Raw genomic sequence first — 16282 nt, 5'->3', positions numbered from 1 at the left:
AAGATCACTTAAGCAAGTACTTGTAACAACAAAACTGTTTTACCAGATTAAAACCCTTTTATGCACGCGACGTTGTCGAAACAAAGCTTTGAACAAAAAGTCACCATGATTTGTATTAAAATTGTTGTCAAACCGTATGTTCTTTATATTGTGCTTGAATAAATGTGCGAAAATAATTTTGGAATGTAAATTTATTTCGTTCCTCCAAATTCATTCTAAGGCTTAACTTATATTACCTTGTAAGGGATTGTACATAGCATAATGAGCTTTATACCAATCGTGTAACGTACTAACTAAATACGATACGTGAACTCGGCTGATTCCCGAGACTGTGCGAGAATTCTCCAGAAGACGCGCGACCTGGCTTTTGGCTCGTATCTAGTTTCTACGTTACACACTTGTCATAAAGGTCATTATGCTATGGTTACAAAAACTCCCTTTTATTCCGTTCTGCTGCAATGTAAACTGAGTCAAAGCAACTGACTTATGTAAGACACAGTACTTATTATATCGAGCACAGCTTAATTTATCGAAGCTGGAAAGGTAAGACGTCTAACGTGCATTTGAAAAATATCAGAGGAAAGCGATTTAAAGAATATTTTTAGGAAACAATGTCATAACTCTAATTTTATTTGTTACGTGGAAAACTAGAAAGTTTCAGCTTTCCATTTGACAAATAAAATTAGGGTTATGATTTTTTTCTTAGTTTGAATTTTTTTCGAAATGGCGGCCACGCGTACTTCCCATTACCATCAATACAAACACAAGATGTTATATAACTAAATCTCCTGGAGTGTTTCCAAGAAGTAGGCTATCAAAATTATGCAGGTGTCGCCACGAAGTAAAACTAAATTTATGATTATTTTAATATTCTTCTATATTCATTTGGTTATATCCAGTAAATCCTATATGTAGTGTATTAAAAAATATACATCCCACTGCAAGCACGAGCCTCATATAGCAAATAAAAAATAAAAAAACTAAGTGGACGAATTACATTATCATTACCAAATATATTTTAGTAGTAATTGAAATGTATAATAAAAACAGAATTAATTTAAGTGTAGCCTATATTCCTATGGGAACGAATACACCCTTCAGGAATATTTGAATAGACACACTTACATTTACGACGGAACGTAAAATGAAATGTAATGTAAATGCTATTGCGTATAAAGAACATTGCTTAGTGGTAGTTTATGAGGACTGTTATTTGACGTTAGTTTGTTATTGCGTTTGTGGTAAAGTAAGTATTAATGCATAATAGTATGATAATAAAATGTATAATTATACATACATTTTACATGTAATAAGAGAAGAATTCAGGCAGTACCAACGAATTTGTGTTTTTTCATACTTTGCTTTTTCGTTTCGACTGATGCCGCCATTTTTCGCAATAGCGCTAACGTTTAAGATTCCCGCTATAAGACAAAGTAAGGTTAGATTAGTATTTTTTATTAGAACTGCTCAGTTGTACCATTTTTAGAAATAATCATTAAATATGATACCCATCACGCAGGACCGACGTGTGACATTTTACAAAAGTAGGTACCGTTTATACAGGCTGTATATTTGAACGTGAGACATATTCATACATGTCATAGTAAATCATGTTACAACTTAATATAGCCTAAAATAAAATTAGGATATGGGATAGAACAAAAAATAAATCAACAAATTTGTTTTGGAGTGTACATAGAAAAGTGCAATGGGCGTACTACCAAGCAAGCGTCGAGTGAAACAGCAACAATAACAATGATTTCACGTCTCCCTTCCTACTAAAAGCACCTCTTCTCTAGAAAATAAAAACTAAGTTACTCACCTGCGCATATTTATGTTTTTATGAAAAAAAGCTGTTATCGAAAGGATTACGTTTTAGCTTATGCTAATTATTTTTTGCTTCTGAACTATCGTCGAAATGTTTTACGTACTAAAAAAGATAATTTTATGATTTAGTAACTAATTATCATTTAATTTATAATAATAATTGAGGTTTTGGCGTATTTAAAAATATGAAATCAAATTATTTACAATGATTGATTTTTACTAAGAAATCAATCTCTATATCTATATTTACAATTTATTAAACTGTAAATATCTATATTTACAGTTTATTTACACTTTACGTGGTACGGAGCGAGTGTTCAAAAAATCCACCGTTTTCCACAATGCATAGTCTAGCACGTCGTAGAATATTTTGTTTTAAATTGTTCAATACAAACACATTTTGTCTCACAGTATAAAAAGCTGAGATAAGCCTCTCATACAACACTTCGACACTGTTCACCTCCGCGTAAAACGTCTCACACTATCACCACTTATTGCGTAAAGTCGCACCATCTCAGTCAATTCGACGTTAGAATAAATATCTATTTTGCGGGAGCGAGCGGAAGTACAAATAATTTACGTATCTTCGCTAGACCAAGGTCGCGCGTGCACTATCTCTATGCGCCCGCGCCCCCACCCCTGACATGTGCTTTGATTTTCGTCGCCGTGCCGCAACTCGCCGTTGCGTCGAAGCAATAATAATGATGTGCATAGATTTCGATAACTAATGTTGTTAAAAAAAATAAAAAAATATTTTTTTGTAAACTTTAAGTTCATTAGTTTATTATTTCTTTGGGTTCAGAATCAGGAATGTAACGCACTCTATAAGTATGTCCCACTTTCAAATATACAGCCTGTATGAAATAAATAAAACACAAATTTGATTGGATAATAGTTATTTTAACAATTCTGGGGGCTTATACCAACGTGGGTGAAAATTTTTAACACTAAGTTTGACTTACAACGTAACCTTTTTTTTATGACAAAAATATATTTTTAGCCATGCAATCTGTTAGCTTAACACCTATGGTGATTTGAAAAATATTGCATGTGTGCATAGGTTTCATATAAAAAAGAGTAAAATTACAGTTTTTTTGTTATTTTATGGACCTTAGAACTAATTGCCCTGCCGGGGTCCCTGCCACACGTACTCAATTGTGCAAAATGACGTTGCGAGGAGAAGGTTTTCGTGTCATATCCCACTGCGGGAATTTGCCACACGAAGGGTTATGTACATTTTATATGTGCGTTGCTACAAAAAGACACTGCCGACAAGCAAAGCTTATGAGCCCTGAAGAAAATGATTATCTTCAATGACATAAGATCTCTTCTATACAGTTATTGTCTGTAACAATATGAAATAAGGAAAATTTTCTCAATTCGAAATGTATCAACCCTAACAAACCATGCAGGAAAAGTGACTATAACTATACGTAACTTTCAGGGGTTTAGTGTAATTTCGACCTTTCGCCGATTCGGAAAAGGATTTAACTTGATTCACACTATTAAATTTTTTTGTGCCTGTTTTATTGAAGTTTTATTAGCGCGTTCCATGGTATTGAGTTTTCTGTTAGTATTCTTAGTTTGATTTTTTCGCCGACAATAATCGGATTTCGGATCAGAGTACTGAATAAAACTCTTATTCTCCTAAAAATTCTGCTACATACCAACTGGTTACTTTGGATTTAATTGACAACCGTGTCAACAGATTTATAGGTGACTCGGAGTTAGTGAAAACGATGCTACAGAGCCTTGAACACCGCCGTAAAGTCGCCTTCTTGTACCGACAAGCAGGCGACTTAAAATAAAATATCGATTTTACAGGATATATCACGGAGAGTTTGCGATGGAATTACACGATTTAATAATTTCCTCTTTCCATCACCGAGGGACTAGGCGTAGGCTTGGGTGCCACCCCTAAATTGTGGATATTCCAAAGATTCGCACGAAGCGTTACGCTTCCACATTTATGTGGCGAACGGCTATGGAGTGGAATTCCCTGCCTGTAGACTTATCCTTGAATGTTATAACTTAGGCCTTTTCAAGGCGAGAGTGAACTAGCATTATTTGGGTATGGATGCTCCATAGTCGACCTCATCGTCAATTAGCTTCAGGTGAGATGGAGATCAAATGCGTACTTACATTTTGATATACATATATGTATATATATGTGTGTGTGTGTGTGTGTGTGTGTATTTTATCTTGTTTAACTACACCAGCTTACTATAGTAAGTTTTTTTTCATAAATGATTCACGTAGATAGTGCATTATATAATAATTATTTGTTTCAGGTATTGTACATTTCTCCTTTTGAACAAAATCTACGTGACCCGACCGAAATCAAGTGCGAAAACGCAAAAAATAAAGGTTCGTTGCAATTTTGTCCCGATGCCAATTTCACCAGTGTCATTCTCGAGATTCGAGGCGCAAAATACGATATGAGTGTTACTTGAAAAGATCCCGGGGTCGATGTTCGTTTAAACTATTTCGCGAAATGTTAATCTTGATTTAGATGTTCTTGGTAGAGTAAAAATTATGCCTAATTGTTTTACCTGTGGTGTAAGAGGCTATTTTTCGTAATTGTACATCAAGACGCATATTACATTATTTGATGTCATTAATTATTTACATACTCACGCAAAGAACAGACAGCCGATAGGGTCGCAACGTGGCAGACCACCCACAAAGTGGACCGATGAACTGATGAAGGTTGCGGTAGCGCGCTAGATGCAAGACCGGTTGTTGTGGCGATCTTTAGGCCCTTATGTTCAGTAGTGGACGTTTCTCGGCTGAAATGATGATAATATTTATTAGTCAGGCTTATGTCATCTAAAGGAGAATCATAATTAGACAGAGCACGCCCCTCAGTGCTATTTTGTACAGGGTCAAGAGCACGTCAAGCTTGACACTTAAGATTTAAATCCCATTCTATGCCGCTTACGATAAGGAAGGTCCAAAGTACAAAGTGTCAAGCTTGACGTGCTTTTCACTGTACCTTTAACTGGATAAATGGATAAAATTTCTATTTTTTCTTGTTTTTTTTTTTATAATATCAAGTGACGGGACGAACTAGTCGTGCGCCTGATGGTAAGGTACACCGCCTATTCATAACAATTGCAGTATCACTTAGCTCTTTAAATCGCAAAGATCTGAGGCGCACCGCCACTGCGCCCGTCACCTTGAGACATAAGTTGACAAGTCCCATGTGCTTGTAATTTCATCAGCACCCTTACCCTTCAAACTGGAACCCAGTAATGCTGACATTACTGATTGGCGGCAGAAATAGATACTCATCACATATTTAATACTGTGTAAAGGTAGTACAATTACTTGCAAAACTTGTAGAAAATACATTCTTGAATTAAGGTTCCCTTAAATCCAATATATTAACACAAATGGCATACAAAAGAACCTGAGACTTCATTTGGCATTTACGTGTTTTTTCTTTTCTACGAAGAGACATAAAAAATAAAGAATGTTTTTTCGTTTTAATGTTACCATTATGACTTGACATTTAAGTCGGCTTAAGGATTTTAGAAAGCTCCACTCTGGAAGGCTGCGACTTCATCATTAATCATTTGCAGTTATGTCGAGTGACGACATTGTAACGATGCGGTACCTACCTCTATCTACTTATATTGGGTGATCAACAAAAGCACGACCAAGACTTGCTGATCATAATTATCATCCCTTATAATAGTAATGATGTAACTTATATGTTTAATAATAATAATATTAGTTAGCCTATATGTACACCAACTGACTTACACTAAATGAATAAAAATTACATTAAATTGCTTTGCATATGTGTGTTTGCTCATGGTAAATTTCAAATGAAGCGCTCATAAATTCTGACAATTCAGAGTTGCAAGCCCGATTCGAAACCACGTGCTTGAGAGTCGGTAGGTTAAACCATTAGGCTACCACAGCTTAGAGCACTTATATTCGATGTAAGTTGCATTATTACTGTAAATAACATCTTGTTTATATCAATTTCATTTTACTGTTACTTTATTCCGTCAAAATTTACTTCCATTTGTGTTACAAGGAGCAGGAACTAATGACAACAAAGTAGTTATTTATCAAAAAAAGAAAAAAATTGGTAGAGAAAATAATAGGACCTTATAAAGGGCTAAATTTTTTTTCTGAATTCACACACCATTCATTGGCTGAAGTATGCTGAAACCTTTTTATTACACCCTATATTCGCTCCTCTAAGCCTCCTATGACTCAGTAAAGTACAAAGCGCTAAACGCCTAACATACTTTAATATGTACTATATATAATTACATGCTTCAGTACAATCAAGTATGCCACCAGTTTTAGTACGAAAAACGTATTTTTCTAGGTACTCTAGGTCATATAGAATATATAGTGCCAAATTTATGAAATAAGCTTTTAGGCTATAGTTTTAATAATATCAATTTGGATTGTTTACGTAATCATGGGAATAGTATTGACTGGGTTTGCATCACCTCAAGTATTAAGTACATTTTCAATCACACCGGGTCTCGGGAGGTTAACGCATAGGTTTAGTAAATAGTGGTTTGATGGACCGAGGAGTATGATGAACTATCTCAGACATGCAGGTCTCATTTCATTTCCTACACCGTTATGCCAAGCATTAATTAGTATACTAAACTGCGCATGATTCGAATAGACTCCAGAAATGTTTAGTTATAAAACCGTAATAGCACATTCGTCTGGGAAAATTTAATAGTCAACAATTTTCATGGCTGCATAATGACATATTTACATCTCAGGTGGTCTTACGCATTCACATAATTCATATTTGTTATTGTTTATTATTCCATTAAGTTTTATTGGTTATAATTGTCTGACTGACTGTAAGGCATAAATTGCTAGAAAGCATTCAAAAGTAACTCGAGTAAATATAGATTTTAAGGCTTTGGTGGTTATTTACTAATTAATTATTACTAAGGTATGAAGTTTAGTATGAGTGAGATCACGAAGTGACTCATACTTAATCGTGAAGACGTCTTTATTTCAACTATAACAGTGCGTAGAATCCGGGTCTTATAAACAAAAAATATTGAGAAATGGATGAAAAATTTCATAGATTTCTAACAGATGGTGCTACGGAAAAAAAGTCGTTAAAACCATAAATAAAGATCTGCAACAAGCACATAGAGAAATATGTAAGGTCTGACGACTCGTTCCGTAACTCAGATGGGAGAGCGTTAGCCCCAGTATGGCGAGGCCGCTGGTTCGAATTCAGTCGGAGCGAAGGAATTTTTCTTTATGTTCTCTTTGTATTAATAATTTTAATAGACTAGTGAAGTAATTTCACAATAATTATAACTTCAAAAGTTCATGGCATTACATCTATTTGCCAAGTTATATTGAAATCGGTTACCGGAAAGTGTGCGAAATCGGATTCATCCCCAAGTTACCCACCCTTACAGATGGAATATTTTCTTCAAATTTAAATGGGACCAATACTTAGATTCCCTCTTTCCAACAGAAAAGAATCATCAAAATCGATTCACAAATGCCGAAGTAATCGCGTAAACACGCAAAAAACAGTCGAATTCAAAATCTCCTCCTTTTTTGAGCTCGATTAAAAATAATTGAATAACGTGGTAGTACAAAATCGTGATATTCCATTAAATTAATATTACAAAAACAAAAATGGTTTCTGTTTCACATATACACTAAATGTGATTTGTTGGAAAAAAAGAGTGGCAACGGTAACGCCGCAATAAATCGATTTTCGAAAGAGGGCAAATATGTCCCTACACCTGTGAACCGTCACGGGGTTGTCAACCCGTGACTATAGAGCTTATAACCGTTTCGAAATATCAGGAAAATAATAACACGAGTAAGTCATATCGCAGTAAGAAACCTACAATTAGTGATAATACACTTCCAATGACGATTTACTGGACCCGCCTGAGTATATAACACCGCCTTTTATGTTTGTACCTCGAAGGAGCACTCTCTAAATTAAAAGGCAAAGATCATAGGCATACGACACTAAAGATTTTATGCCCAAAGCATTTACGATATAGAGAATATTTCCTTATTACGAAGTCGAACGAGCTACATTCCGGCTGCAAATTAGAAGTATGAAACCCTCCCATTAATTTAAACTTCCAACTGCCAGTGCAGTAGCTGATAGCATCCAAACTGATCTCAGACATTTGAAATTGCAATGCAGTCGCAATATAACGGGTTATTTTTTAAATACTAACAACCTTGCAGGACTATATTCTTAAAATAATGAACAACAACTTTTGTTACGTGACTTTTAACAAAACATGATAAATATATCAAAAATACACTTTTAAGTTTTTTTGCACTCTCTGCCACTTTTTAGGTCTGTATTTAGTAGTACGGTTGTATAGTCAGCCTTTTTTGAAGACGGAGTAAAATGACATTTGTAGGGTTGCCAGTTTTCATACAATTTTAATAGTTATGTAGTTGTTGTCGATAGTTTTATCGATAGACTGCGAAAGAAGATACAATTTTGCCTAAAACGACTGAATTGTGAATGTTACGACGTTCTAATGATTACTAATTTCGTTATTGCCTCCTTTTAAACATATTTTGACAGTTGGCCTACTAATATCGAAATAAATTTTTATTCATATACATTTTAACAAGAATGGGCAGTCGGATATCATTATTTATACAGAAGTAAAATGAAAAACTTTGAAATTATTTGTCTCTTCTTTATTTTTCATAAACATAGTTCTAAATACAATGTATATATGTACGAACTTACAAAAATTGACAATTCAAAAGAAATTGTGGTCAGTAATCGGAGGAATAATGGGTCGATGATGATTCAAATGAAACAAGTTCGGCTGTTTATTCCATAAGCGTGACCAATATTTAGTCGATATAATATTTATCAATTGCAATCACTAGCTGCTCCCAAGCGGGCAACACTTGCGCAATTGCCTCTTATTTTACTCCGACGACTTCCGCGTTTTCACAAAGTTATCACCGAATTACGAACTATTAAAAGTCATAGAACAAAAGTAGTTATTTGTGATGTTAATAATACAATACAAATCATTGTATGTACGTTCTAACCAACTGTAACTAAGGTCAAACTGTGACAGATCGCTAAAAAAACAGCTTTTACGTATGTCAGCGCCCTCTTTATATTTTCCAAAAATTGAATGAGAGTTATGTAACAGAACAACTGGATTTAATTTTTTTTATTTGTGATAAAAGCAGCCATAATACAATATTAACCTTAACATACTTTAAAATTTTTTGGATTTTTTTTGATACCACGTGCCGGGATGAACGAGTCGTGCGCCTGGTGGAAAGCGACACGTCTATTCATAAATTAGGCCAATTACAGTTATCCACTAAAATAATTATTGACAAAGAACGTATTGGTCAATTAAAAAGTTCTAAGAATAAAAACTAAAAATAAAAATAAATAAAATCAAATAAATCTCTGTTAAAAGAAAATATACGAGAAAAATAAGTGAAAAAAAAATTAGATAAACAAGTAAAACGAATGAAATCTTCGTATAATTAATGCACACACACTTTAATTAGAATTAACAATATAATTGTAAATAAAATACATGTACGTCACATGCATATACGTGAGGCGCACTATTAGTTACCGGAATGAATAAGAAAAAAATACTATAAACGGTCAGAAATGAATTTATTGTTTCTCAAAATATTCTCCGTTAGCGTTAATGCACTTTTTCATAGGAATGAACCAATTTTGAAAATATTTATGCCACTCCTCTGTGACATTCTCTGAAACATATTATTCGTACTCTTCGACAGCCTGTTCAGGTGATAAAAATGGTTGACCGCGTAACTGGTTCTTAAGTTTTGGAAATAAATAAAAGTCACAAGGTGCCAGGTCGGGACTGTACGCGGGATGGCTCATAAGGTCAACGTTGTTCACCTTCAAAAATTCATATGTGTGCTCATCTGTCTGGCCGTGTGAGACCTGGCATTATCGTGGTGTAAAATGATACGGCATTTACGGTTATTTTTACGGAGTTTGTCAATAATTTCCGGCAAACAAATGGTCGCGTAACAATCACTATTCACGCTACAACGATTCTCCAAAGCAACAGTAGCCACGCTTTATCAAAAAAAGAAGCAATCATCCGCTTAGAGGCACTTTGCACGCGCGCCACTTGATGATTGATGTTTCGGCTCATCTCGAAAGACCCATACGCTCGCTTGCTGCTTTGTATTGGGATCGTAACTATAAATCCATGTAGAGTTCTTAGGTTTTCGCGATTGTTACACATAGGAAATGAAACTACTTTTCCGGATTTAAATCGCGTATATTTGTTTTTTCAAACAAACCGACGTTTTGGGCCCTTTACAGGTCTCATGGTCAAACGTCGGGTTTCATTTCCTATATGTATATATTCTCATGTTTGTCACCTGTTACTATGTCCCACACCAAATTTGACGCCCCTACGTTGATTCTGGTAAGCATGGCATTGCACCAAGTGATGCGATCCGTTTTTTTGTGAGCCTCAGTCAAATTGTGTGGGATCCACCGAGAGCACAGCTTTTTCACACCCAAATGTTTGTGTAGTATTGATTGTATTTGACTCATGCCTATGCTCAAAGATGCCCAAATCTTTGGGTATATCACATGCCTGTCTGTTTTGATTATACGGCGCATAGCTTCGATGTTTTTGTTGTTCACAGCAGTGGACGGGCGACCATCACGAAATTCGTCACTGAGATTCACATGACTGCGTTTGAATTCTGCAAACCAGCTATAAATAGTGGTCTTGCAAGGTGCTTCATCGCCTAAAACAGTTTGAAGCCGAGCGAAGCTTCGCTGATCTGTTCAATTACACTTAAAGTCGTAGAAAATCATATTACGAAAATTTTCACGAGTTAAATCCATGGTGATGGTGGTGATACACAACAATTTATGTATTAAATAAATATAACGTTGTAAACTCTACGTACTAACATTTTGTGAAAATCAAAACGCTGTTGAACATGTACGGTGTAACACAAAACATGTCAGAAACCTTACTTCATTTATGTGGTAGTTATATTAGTTTAAAAAGTAGAACCTGTCATTTGGTGTATCTAGGTAAAGCCTTTTAAGTTGACGATTAGGAACTCCGCCATGCAACAAAATTTTGATACAAATTTGTCATTGTAATATCGTTTCAATCTCGTTCTCCGAATAAACAACGATTTATCGTTCACCCACTCGTTTGCGCAAACGCAGTTCTTTGCGAAACCATTACAATGCAATTGAATGACGACTCCATTGCCGCCGTACCTAATCTTACGTCACTTTATACTTTACGAACACGTATGTAGAAATACAATGGCTCTTTTTTAATATAGTTTATTTAATGCCGAATTTTGATTCGGTTTCTTGGCGTGTATTTCGTGTGTTTTATCACAGTTTCTGTATATTTTTTGTTATGTGGAAGGGACAATGTTCATCGGTACACGGAATTCACGTTAAGACTTTTAATTTGTAAAATAGAATTCACTTATTCCTAATTTCACTAAGTAATGTTTAGCACTTGCCAGATCCTGATATGTGTATAGAATATCGAGTACGATTCCAACTGAATTCAAGGGTTTTTTATTTGTACCGTAATAAAAAAGTAAATAATTTACAAATTGGCAGTATCCATAACATTAAACAAGTTTATTTTTTCTATTACAATGAGTATCTAAAAGTGTACATAAAACATTGGAATAAAATTCAAGGCATGGATCACAAAAGTATCTAAAAGCTCTGGATATGGTGACCCGTGGTGTGTTATTAGCACAGCCCACTAGATGTTGCGATGTTGTTGCAGAGAGAATAAATAAATTAAATATTCTTTTTTCAAATTTTGTTCGTGTCTAGAAAATTTTATTCAGCGCCAGATGTCGTAATCGCAAAGTGTTAACAAAGTATATATTCTTCGAACTGCACCATCCTACTAGCTTTGAATAGGTTTTTTCTTATTTTTTTATGTATATATAATATCAAGTGACGGGACGAACAAGTCGTGCGCCTGATGGCAAGCTATACGTCTATCCATAACAATTGAAGTGTCCTCAGAGCTTTAAATCGCAAAGATCTGAGGGGCACTGCCACTGCGCTTGTTAACCTGAGACATAAGTTGACTAGTCCCATGTGCCTGTAATTTCACCATCATCCTTACCCCTCAAAACCGTAACACAGTAATTCCGGCATTACTGTTTGGCGGCAGAAGTAAGTAAGTAAGAAGTAAGTAAGTAAGGTGGCCGTACTTCCCGGGACGAATTCTTTCACACGGAGCTCTACTGATAGTAAATATATAGTCCACTACAACCAAGTTCTTAGTTTAGTTTATTTCTCTCATCATTACAAATTTCATACAAATACAATTACAGGCCATTTTATACACTCTTCGAAAAGTGCGCGTCAAGTTTACAAAATAATGAACAAAATAATTATATAGTAGTGAATCATAAGTATACAATAGTGTACATGTACAAAATCAAACATAATTAAATTAAACTAATAAATAATTGAATTAAACTAACAATGTCAAGTGTGTACAGAAAATGTCAATATGGATACTTAATAACTAATAAATGTATATTACAGTATAATAATACGGTGAATGTCAAATTCATTAATAAATATTATAATTTAATTATTTATTAAGTACTTTGAGTGTACTCTGTTACTGAGTAAAGGGACTTTTCTAATAAAAGGTTCTTCAGTCTGCACCTGAACGTTTCCTCACAAGATTCGTTTTTTAGTTAGGCAGGTGCTCATAGTAGGTCGGTCCTATATAATCGGTGAAGTGTAGTGCGACGCGGTACTGATCGGAGTTGGCCCGCATGACAGAGGCACCCACCCATCACCTCCACTCGCCCAAACTGTGCTAAGTGTTTCCACGTGAGCATAATGACCTCAAAAACATATTGCGAGTAGTGCGTCATTATTCGGTGTACACCAAACAGCGCCTTGCAGGATTGCCTCTGGGTTATGCCAACCATAGTTCGTTCGTCAGCGTCTGTCGAATTGCCCCACAGAATAACACCATAAGTCATAGTTGAGTGGAAGTGTGCAAAGTACGTTGTCTACACTACACAATTTTGCTATACACAGGAAACAAAAAAGAATATTATGCGTGTCTAAATCGAAATCAGCCAACCGTGACAAAAATTTTGGTTCGCTGATTAGCTCCGAAAAAAAAACAGTTTCATTCGTAAAGTCGACTTTAAATTAAAAAAAATAATATATATATAATAAGATAAATATTGCACAGTCGATGCCCTAAGATAATTGATCCGATAGCCGACCTTTTGGATCTAGAACCTTCTTGCGCGTTCATCAGAAAAGTGTAATGGAAGTCCAGCTTTTTGATTAAAATTTGTATTAACTTAATGCAGTTATAGATCCAATTGGCTTAATTACTTTCACTCACGGAAGAAAAAAAAAACAATGGAAGTGCCTTAAGCCTCGATTGCTATCATAACCGATGTCGCCAAAACTCACACATTCTTAATTTGAAAAACTACAAAACATTTATATTGATTGGTAATTTCGAATTTATAAAGAAATAACAAATTCTGGATTGTTAATAATATTAAAATTTTACCCTGTTGGCATATCGTTAAACATTCAATACCATCAATACCTATTATTGCAAGTTACGACGTTTTGATATTATATTGAAATTTCAATAAATGTACTGCCATCTAGCGCTTATTGCTGCACTTTTGATGTTCCGAATCACCTCATCGTAGTATAATGTTTAAGTACTTAATTTTGTTATTTAAATTCTGAGAATTATGACTGTTAAGAAAAGAGAAGTATGTAATAATAAAATCCATTAAAATTACGTTGTTTTCAATAATTATTCCGCATTTTCATTAAGAAAAATAAATAAAACAAGCCGAGTCTTGATAGTCACGTTGTGAATTCGGAACTATAGTCTAGTGTCATATGTTAGTTTCGCCAAGGAGCATATAGATGGTGCTGTTATAATTTCACGAAATAAACATCGCGTATTTAATTAAATAAAAAACAAACAAAATATTGAAGAGATAATAAATAAGTTCAACTTAACTTTTAATTATTACAAATCAATATTAAGATAATAAAACTGAAAATAATATTGTTTTCATTGCATCCGTGTAACTATTTTAAGATTGCTAAATTTGACAAAAGGAGCAAAAGTCATAGTACGAACTAAGTAAATGAATAGTCACAAAGCTGCCAATAAAATATCATAGTTTTCACATTACAATAAATTTACTTTAATGCGCGTTATGGTACGAAAAGTCAATGTAAGGTTAAGGTAATATAGTTTTAAGAGGTTGTGGTAGGCCCCCTGGTATCTTAAAGCATCATCTGTTCGCATACGAAATTATTTTACAATAACCTGTTGGAGCATTTTATTACGGTACTCCCGGATTTATGTCTTGGTTGTTTCCTATGACGTCAATGGAAATACAAATTGCACAATATTTTCAAACCTGTCCTAAACAAAAGATAAAACCATGAAATCAGTTCTTACTTATTACTATTATCCATAATGCAAACAAAACAGCTTATCGATATGATAAGGCTATCTAGAGCTTGCGTATTGATTTTTGCTTATCAGCTGTTAAAGAGGCTCTATTTTTTATAATATGGTGTATAATTTCCTGTAACTGTTCGGGTACATTGATTTTTAGATTAAAAATCCTTTAGTAATCACCACTTCTTACCTTTAAATTTGTTGGCACTTGACACCGATTTTACTGCCTTTTAGTGTGCAGACTCCGCGGAAAACAGATATCATCGCAGTATTGCCAACTCAGTAGTTTCGTTTATATAAATGATAAAAATATTCTTTATTACACGTTAAATGTAATAATGGTAACACAGATTAGTAAGGTAAGTGTGTAGGAATAAACTTATATTTAGCCGTTAACTTGATCGCTAAGTAACGATTTCTTCCAAGCTTATGGTAAAAAAGTATAAAATGCTTATAGGGGGTGCAACCAAAGGACATCTTGTTATGAATAAAAGTAATTATATAAATGATCAAACACACGGAAAAAATCTTTCATGTGACAGGACTCGAACTTGCGTCTGTATGCCAAACTAAGGCCTCCGTTTACCAAACGATTGCAGATCTTTTGCATTGGATTGTTTCGACTTTTATCGCCACATGCGAAACCTTTGAAAGGCTTAATGAAACTTTTTACACAGCCGGTAAATAATAGTGTTATTACAAATATATATTTTATATCGAATATATCACATGTTGAAATCTATGCCGTCACTAAACGAAAATCTCGGTTTTTCAAATTTAATTCCATAAGACCCAATAAACCACAACGGTACTTAATAGCGATAGAGCTTCTTGTGAAAGACCTTGTCCAGAGAAGTACTGCCTTATCTATTTCTGCCGCCAAGCAATTATGCAAGCTTTACTGCATTTCGATTTTGAAGTGAAAATCAGAGGCACATGGACTTGTCAACTCATATCACAGGGTGACGGGCAATTGTTATGGACAAGCGTGTCGCTTCTCACCAGGCACACGACTTGTTTGTTTCGTCACTTGTATGTACTTTAGTATAGTTACCATGCCGGACTGCCACGCAGGTTCCCAGGTTCGATTCCGGGCTGGGAGAAATATTTGTATGGCCTACATTTATCTCTCGTGAGTTTGGGTGTAATTTGTGGTTGTCTATGTGTGCGTCCATGGCAACCGCGACACAGGGTTACTCTAGTGCGGGGCTATGTTGAGTGTGCTGCGTTATTATATTATTATTATTATTATTATTGTATTATAAAGCTTAATTTAAAGTACATAATATAATAAAATTAAATGTGGGTTACCCAACTTTTTCCCTGATAGTCTTAAATATATTTTCGAAAACTTCGTTCGCCATTTCCCAAAAAAAGACTTTTTTTGTTTAGTGACTGTATTGGCGTCCACGTGCTATACATTATCATGAGCGGCATTTTATACACTCACAGACACACACACATTCAAAGAGAAGGATTCAAAGGAAATTCCTCCATTATTGCCTGCGTGCCTATACACGGTGTCCTTGAACTTGAATGAGGTTTCAAACAATAGATAACTTAGTCGTGACTGCGATGGATATCTCCGGAGAATGACCTCTTGACGAGTCGACTTGTACAATGGTTCACGTAGAACGTGTACTGTGATGTCATTTATTTATTTAGTTCAATGTATTTTCTTTTCTTTTCGTTGAAAAGATCCATAGAGGCAGAAAATTAAGGCTAGAGCAATATTAATTGGGGGAAATTGGACCCCCGCATCATGGTGCTAAAAAATGCTAACAGAGGGAGGAACTCTGCCAGCATTTGTATGGCTTTGCAAATAAAGTACTCGAGATTGCTGTCAGCGGTTAGATTCACCAATTTCGGTCATTTAGTTATATACGTTGTGGCAACAGACGCTGGTTTGAGTCCAGTCGGATGGAAGGATTTTTTCGTTGTGT

General features: G+C 34.9%; 1 protein-coding gene and 1 long non-coding RNA gene across 2 annotated transcripts in view; one reads left to right on the top strand and one right to left on the bottom strand.

Annotated features, from left to right (window-relative positions):
• Positions 1-16282, top strand: part of LOC113238270 (brain tumor protein) — a 910751-nt gene that overhangs the window by 174567 nt on the left and 719902 nt on the right. The window lies entirely within an intron of this gene.
• On the bottom strand, positions 2990-5105 carry LOC113238283. Its single transcript, XR_003311087.1, has 3 exons — positions 5061-5105; positions 4465-4616; positions 2990-3172 (listed from the first exon to the last, which is right to left on the bottom strand). It is a non-coding gene; the product is annotated as an uncharacterized LOC113238283 (long non-coding RNA).

Source organism: Hyposmocoma kahamanoa, unplaced genomic scaffold (assembly GCF_003589595.1).
Source record: "Hyposmocoma kahamanoa isolate Upper Pololo Valley unplaced genomic scaffold, ASM358959v1 103, whole genome shotgun sequence".
In the NCBI taxonomy this organism is placed as follows: domain Eukaryota; kingdom Metazoa; phylum Arthropoda; class Insecta; order Lepidoptera; family Cosmopterigidae; genus Hyposmocoma; species Hyposmocoma kahamanoa.
The sequence above is the reverse complement of the archived record's forward strand: the minus strand, read 5'-3'. Positions and strand labels throughout refer to the sequence as shown.